The 7,815-nt window shown below is 42.1% G+C and overlaps 1 protein-coding gene across 1 annotated transcript in view; it reads left to right on the top strand.

Annotated features, from left to right (window-relative positions):
• Positions 1–1,068: 1,068 nt before the first annotated feature.
• The window catches only part of CPVL (carboxypeptidase vitellogenic like), a 127,742-nt gene continuing 120,995 nt past the window's right edge, over positions 1,069–7,815 (top strand). Inside the window, exon 1 of the mRNA XM_049642936.1 lies at positions 1,069–1,135. The gene's annotated coding sequence lies outside the window, so the exon portion shown is untranslated. The remainder of the gene's footprint in view (positions 1,136–7,815) is intronic.

Raw genomic sequence — 7,815 nt, 5'->3', positions numbered from 1 at the left:
CTGAAAACTGTACCTTCTTGGCCAGAACCAGGAATGGAGTTTAAACTTTTATGCTATATATTTGCAAGTTCGGAGATTTAAGCCATAATGGATTGAATTCATCAGGACAGTGATCAAGTGCTTTGTCATAAGGCCCAAATGCTAAGCGTAACTGAACTGAACCCAGATTACTGAGATTCCTCTCCCTTGGAGATACTGCAGGTATAGCATTGTATGTGAAACCACATGCTTTTCTTTCATTGCTTTAAACCAGAACCTGGGGAGTAAGATAAGGAGGGGAGGGGATAACTTTTTAGGTCCTTAGATCTATTGGCCTGAAAAAGCAAATTCTTAGCATATTTCCAATATCCTTGGGTCTTATCTCTTAACTTTTTCTCCATAGTCGGATTCTAATCAGTGGCTGCTTTCAAATTATTGGGGTTATTTCCAGGCCAAAAGATGTATGTAGGTATCCTGGACCTTTCCCTTTGGGGATTCAATATCCTATTACTTATCTTTCAAAAAGATGCCTAGACGTATCTTTGTGTAATTATATGGTTTGATTCTCCTTTTTCTCTCTCCGCAATCCATTCTGTTCACAGTTTAACGACTTTACTTGTCCCAGGACATGTGTGAAGACCTTTAACTTAGCTCTCAGACTTTAGGTCCTCTCCACTCCAGCCTAACACTGATGCTAGAATGAGCTTTTTTTTTTTTTTTTTTTTAAAGTAGACTCCACACCCAGTGCGGAGCTCAATGTGGGGCTCAACTCGGAACTCAAACTCACAACCCTGAGGTCAAGACCTGAGCGTAGATCTAGAATTGGATGCTCAACCAACTGAGCCACCCAGGTGCCCCTAGAATGAGCTTTCTAAGGCACAAGACACTCCCCTCCTTAAATGCCTTCAATGGCTCCTGACTGCAGCCAGGATGAAGTATAAACTTCCTGCCATGAAATTCAGTGTCCTCCATGTGACTCCCAACGTAACCGCGCAGACCAAAGTCACCTGACCCCTTCACAAACTCTGCTCCGGTCAAATCAAACCCTTCCTTGTTCCCTAACGTTACTCTGGCTTTTATGTCTTTACGGGTAAGCATAGCTCCAGGCAAATAGAAGGCACTAAATCAATACCAGTTGAATGACAACAGAATTTAGGTTAAGGTACACCTACCTAAAGTTGTAAAATTGTTTCAGCTTTTCTGAAAAATTTCATAATCAAACATTGTATATTCAGGAATTGTGGCAGATGCTTGCTTTCTTGTCACAGAATAATATACAGAGCCCTCAGCTGCCCGCTTAGGTTCTACCTTTATGGTCTCTTCCCTCTCGATTTTATGGTTTCTCTAACTTCATTTATAAGGACACAAAATTAGTTTTATTTGCTTACCTGCAGCAAAGGAGAACGTATCACGAAGAGGTTGGGATAGAGGGAGAGGCTTCTGAAAGGTTTGACCTTGGGCCAAGTGAGGCAAGGGAGGGATCAGGGAAGCAGGGGTGGGAGGCATTCAAGGCAGTTCAGCAAATGACTGTCTCAGAGGTCTTGGTTCAGGAGGTGGAGGAATAAAGCGAGGCTGGGAACACATGGCTAAGAGAGCAGTAACTACCCAGAAGAAAGGATTGACAGTCATTTTACAGCTGCAGTATGGCCTTGGGCATGTAGAAACATTGTCACTGTTGTGTTGGGAGCATCGTAATGTGATTACCAGCAGAGCTGATTTTCAATTTCTCAGGGGTCTGATTTTCCACTCATCCCTACACACACACACACACACACACACACACACACACGCACATTAATGCACTAATGCTAGTTAAATTCATGGCAGAATCAAGTAGTGAGAGATCTTAGTTAATGACACCACCATCTGCCCAGCCATTTAAGTCAGATCTGGGAATCATCCTAGATTCTGTTCTATTTCAACATGTAATATTTCATCTCTCCCAAGGTCCTGCTAATTTTACCTTCTAATTATTTTTAAGTCGGCCCTGTCCACACTATTACCACTGCCCTTACCTGTTTAGGCTCCATCATCTTAACTCTGGATTACAGTAAAGTGTATTCACTTGTATCTGTGCCTTCTGTCTTTTCATTTAAATCCATCCTCTCACTGTGGCCATAATATTCTTTTCAAAATGTAGAGCCCTCCGTACCTGGTCACTAGAAGACGGAGGCTCTGAACACATCTTCAAGGCTGTCTGCAATTGCTCTCTATTGACTTCTCCTCCATCCTGCTGTTTACCCACTTCCTACTTTATGCTGAGATCTTCTTGCCTATGTGTTCATTATCTATTGCCATGCAATATAGTTTGAAAAGGTGTAAAACCCTTGACCCAACAAAATAAGAAAGACAAACGCAAATGAAGAGTGTGGGGAAATTCACCAGACTCGGAGTTAAGGTCAGGGTCAGGAATCAGCGTGGAGATTTACAATGGTCCAGGCAAGTCATGTTAAGGACCTAGATTAAGACATGGGAGTAGCACTGATGAGGAGAGGGCAAATTTGAAAAACAGCTAAGGGATTCGGTTGGCGATTGATTGGCTGTGAGAAGGCAGCGAGGAGACAGATAAATCCAGAAAGAAGCTGGGGTTTCTAGCTTCAGTGCTTTGAGAGTATTTTTTTCTTTTCTTTCCTTTTTTTTTTTTTTTTTTTTTTTAAAGATAGAATTGGCTCTGGGGCACCTGGGTGGCTCAGTCAGTTGAGCAACCAAGTCTTGATTTTGGTTCAGGTCATGATCTCACAGTTCATGAGTTTGAGCCCCACATTGGGCTCTGTCCTGACAGTGCAGAACCTGCTTGGGATTCTCTCTCTCCCTCTCTCTCTCTGCCCCTCTGCCCCCCCAAATAAATAAATAAACCTAAACAATTTTTTTTAAAGATGTAATTGGCTTTATTAAGTTGTGAATTGGTTAGCATTCCATCTAGAAAGTGGAGGGGATTTCTGAGAAGCTGTAAAAAGAAAGTTATTAGCAAAAGAAAAGGATCTTTCACCTTTCTTGTAGGGGGGGACAGCAAGGGGTCTTATCATGCAGATGACCTCATCTTCCCAAGGGGGACAGAGAGGGCCCCTCCCATGTGGCAGACTCACAGGTACTCATCAGAAAATACCTGACTGACTGGTTAAGACTGCATTTCTGGGGGAGGTTGGAACTGAAGTGAGACTATGTGTTAAGCCTTGGTTTGGGGACTTGGCCTAAGTGAAGCCCTTGTGGGCCTGTAGTTTTCTTTTTAACAATCCCCCCCTTTTGATCAGACTTTCAGCTTAACTGATGTATATGGTTAAAATGTAAGACATTAGCACTTTGAAAGTACTTCTAACCAAGACAGAAAAATAGGGAAGTAGGGACATGTTTAGAGAAGATACTAAGTGTAGTTTTTGAGTTCTTAATGATTTCTGTCCACATAGTTCATGTATGTAGGTGAAAAAACCAACCAAAACACTGGTCTTACTGTTCCAAACTGCACTGGTGGACTGGTGGCTCTTCAGGCATAGCTGTCCTCCTGGGTTTTCTCTTCTGCATTAGCTCCCCTACGAGTGAGACCTTACATCTTTCTCTTTCTTGGTTTTCTTCCTTCTTTCGGTGGAACCCATCTACCAGTAGCTTCCTGAGTAGTGGTATGTTAAGAATCAATTTTTGGAAACCTTATATCCACCTGAAGATTTTCTTAATTTATCCTTATGTTTGTATGATAGTTTGGCTGAGTGTGCAGTCCTAATGTGAAGATCATTTTCCTCTTCGTATTTTGGAGGCACGTTTCCCCAGCATCTTTTAGCTGCCATTGAAAAGCTCAGTGCCATCTTGGTTCCTGGTTCTCTGTTGTGATATCTCTTTCTCTCTCTCTGGAAGCTTAATGACAGCCTCTTTATTTCTGGAGTGTGTTCTGTGTCTTCTCATTCTTTGATCCAGGAACTTGGTGGGTCCCTTTATATCTGGGAGGCATGTCTATATCTCTGCTAAATATTTTTGTGTTATCTCTTCCATAATTTCCTCCCCTGTATTGTGTCTTACTTCTTTTTCTGGAACTCCCATTAGTCGGCTTTTGGTCTTCCAGAACCAATCTCTTAATTATCTTTTTTTTCCTCCTATTTTTAACCCCCTTTTCTCTTTTAGTGGTATTTTCTAGGAGACTTATGTGTCTTTATTGTCCCACTCTTTCATCAAAATCTTAAAATTGCTACCACCTTTTTGGTTTTCAGGAACATGTTCTTGTCCTTCATTTCTTTTTAAGGCAGTATTCTGTTATTTAATGAATGGAAGATCTTCTCTTATCTTCTTAAAGATGTATATGTGTATAGATAGATAGATGTATATATATATACATCTATCTATGTATATATTGAAGCATTATTCATTCTACTCTCTGTGTTTTTGTTTCTTGTAGTTTGTTTTCCTTCAAGTAATTTCTTTTGCTTTTTCTTTCAAAGCAAAGGCTTTCTTCCTATTTCCAGTGCTTCTTTGATTCTAGTTTCATATTAAGTGGGAGAAACCAAGTTGTTGGTTGGAAGCTCTGTTGTGTTGAAGGGATTTGTCAGCCGTCCACTGGCTCCTTGGTATTGATTGATGAGGTCCAGGAGATTTTATTGGAGGACATGTTAGTATGTGTGTGTGTGTGTATATATATATCTATCTTTCAGTGGATTCAGGTATTCCAGAGAAGAATCCTTTAGTCTCCTAAATAGAGTGAGGGATAGAGGCATATAGTGCTGGCTGCCAGCTTTCTTAAAGATGAGTGTTTGAAGGACCAGAGGCATATCAGTGTGTAGATTTTCTCTTATTTTTCAATTGGATACCTCTTCCCCAGCTTTGACTGTATTTCATATTCTCAAATCTAGAGTTTCTATGGTTTAATCGCTCAAAGAATAAATCTCAAAGAACAAATAAATAAATTCTGCAGCATGAGTCTCTTCCTCTGCAAGGGATCTGAGGCTCTACCCACTGTGACAGATTTTCATCTAATCCCTCCGTTTTCAGCGCCACACCAACCCCCCCCCCCTTTGCCTTCTACAGAAGGCACCTACCCTTTGCCTTTCTGTGGTTTTGTGACATGAATTAGCTTGTTTCTCATTGATATTCTGCTTTCTCTCTCTGCAGACTATCTGTTCACTTTCCATCTAACAGCAACAACAAAATTTTGATCAGCCATATTTGCTGTTTTCTTCAGCCATGGGATGTATGCCTTTAAAAAAAATGTCTTCACTTTCACTTTAGAGTGGTTTAATGAGGGAGCAGAAATAAACACATGTGCTCAATTCACTGTGCCTTCCCAGAAGGGTTAGGTTCCATTTTGACAAGTTGAGTTTAATATGCCCATGGGGCATCGGTTGAAAATGTTCAGCAGACAGCTGGGTGGGTGAGTCTGCAGCTTTGGAGAAGAGTGGTTATTTGAGTGGGGTCAATGGAAGGTCTACTTGGAGTGATGGGCCCACCCTGGAGAGAACGTGTGGAGGAAGATAAGCCATGGACCAAGGATAAACTCCTGGGAAACCTAACGTTTAGGGGCAAGGCAGAGGAAGAAGGAAACATGAAGGAAAATATTCTAGAAGATCCCTGAAACACACATCACAAAAGGCAAGGCCATGGCAAATTTACCAAGGTGGTAATGACAAATGTGTCAGAGAAAGCAACTGAGACAAAGACCTTTGAATTGGGCATATGGACATCATTAATGCCTGGGGTCAGATGGTGTGGAAAAAAGTGAGAAAGCAGCAAGTAAGAGGGTGAAAATACGTTGTTGTTTTTTTGTCTTTGTTTTTTGGTTGTTGTGGTTTTTTTTGTTTTTCCTTCAGAAACTATAGGGGTAATTATAGAGGGTGTTTCCATGGCTCAAGGACCAGATGAACAAATCTGTGGGCTTTTTCTAGGGTGTCCACTTTGGATACTGTGCACATTTGATTTTAAAATACTTAATGAGGAGGTTTAGTTCTGTATTTATTTGTTCTTGCTATAGTCCATGACTTTGTTGCCCTTTGGTTACCTGTATGAAGGTATTTGGGCTGGTTTGAGTTTTAAAAATCATTTCAGTTGATCAATTCCCATACCTTTCCAGGGCTGGTGTGGGCAAGCCAGAGTGTATGTGACTTCAGATTCTGAATATGTGTGTGAAGCTCATACTGTTAAGGATGCCTTGCTCCAATTATATATATGATGGAAAGTTCGCAGTGGGGTGTAGTGGGAAAAAAATTCCAGCCTGTTACACTTAGAAGAAAGTCCAACTTCCATTCTCCTGGGGTCTCTGAGGGAGCGCTCAGAATGGCAAACTCCTTTCCCTCACCTGAGTTCTGGAGAAATGGAGAAGACAAAAGAGCAAGGCAGGTGGAGAGTGAAATAGCATTTTTATTACCGAAACTGGGTTGGGTTGGAACTCTTAGTTCTGGGCAAATAAACCTCCTACTGCTGAAGCCCAGGGTTGAGCATATTTGCCCAACAATTTACAAGTCCAGACCAGGTGCAGAGAGAAGAACACAGTTCCCTGTGAGGACATCGGGAGTTGAGCCCAGCATGCCCGGTTTACTACCCATATTTATCCATCAGATAAACCTTTCCACCTCTCGCCCCGCCGTCCTGGGAACGAACAAGAGGCGGGCATGAGGCCGGCCTCACCACTGGTGGAAGCCTCAGGGCTGGGGAGAACTGAGCCTCTGAAACACATATTGGCTTCAGCACCCCGAATGATCGGATACCTGGCCCCGCTTTGTCCTTTCCCCTTCACTCGCCAGATTCCAGCCATGCTAGTTTCTGGCCTCCTGGCCTCCTGTTATAGGGCCCTTGTAATCACTGATCTCCAGCCAGGAACTCTCTTCTCCCCGGATCTTCACCCAGAAGTCACTCATGTCCTTCAGATCTGCTCACAGGTCACCTCCTCACAGGGGCCCTCCCTGACCATCCGATATAAAATAATACCACTCCTCCACCCATCACTCCCGAACCTTTTACCCTGCTTTCATTTTCTTTTCTTTTTTTAAAAATATTTATTTAAATTCAAGTTAGTTAACATACAGCGTGGTATTGGTTTCCGAAGCAGAACCCAGTGATTCATCACTTACGTAGAATACCTAGTGCTCGTCCCGACAAGTGCCCTCCTGAATGCCCATCACCCATTTGCCCATCCCCTCCCACCTCCCCTCCAGCAACCCTCAGTTCGTTCTCTGTATTTAAGAGTCTCTTATGGTTTGTCTCCCGCCCTGCTTTTATCTTATTTTTCCTTCCCTTCCCTTACGTTCATCTGTTGTGCTTCTCAAATTGCGCATATGAGTGAAATCATATGTTTGTCTTTCTATGACTGACTTATTTTGCTCAGCCTAACACATTCTAGTTCCATCCGCGATGCTGCAAATGGCAAGATTTCATTCTTTTTGATCGCCGAGTAGTATTCCGTTGTATAGGTATATACCACATCTTCTTTATCCATTCATCAGTTGATGGACTTAATAGCTCCCTTTGTGCTCTTTCTCACCGTAAAGTAAGCTTTGTGAAGGCAGATGCTTTGTCCCTGGTTCTCTGTGCCTCCATTAGAGTCTAACACACAGTAGGAGCTAAAGATATGCAGTTTGAGCTGCACTGGTCCACTTGGATGCAGATTTTTTTTGATAAGTAAAGTAACATAAATGCGTTTTCTCTTCCTTATGCTTTCCTTAGTATTTTCTTCTCTCTAGCTTTCCTTATTATAATAACACAATTTACGATACATACAACATGCAAAATACGTGTCACTTGACTGTTGGTGTTATTAGTGAGGCTTCCAGTTGACAGTAGGCTATCAGTCATTAGAGTATGGAGGGAGTCAATATTATGCGCGGGTTTTAAGCTGTGCAAGGGTCACACTCATGACCTTCATGG

Source organism: Panthera uncia, chromosome A2, assembly GCF_023721935.1.
Source record: "Panthera uncia isolate 11264 chromosome A2, Puncia_PCG_1.0, whole genome shotgun sequence".
Classification (NCBI taxonomy): Eukaryota; Metazoa; Chordata; class Mammalia; order Carnivora; family Felidae; genus Panthera; species Panthera uncia.
Note: the sequence above shows the minus strand (reverse complement) of the source record. Positions and strands in the feature narration are given on the sequence as shown.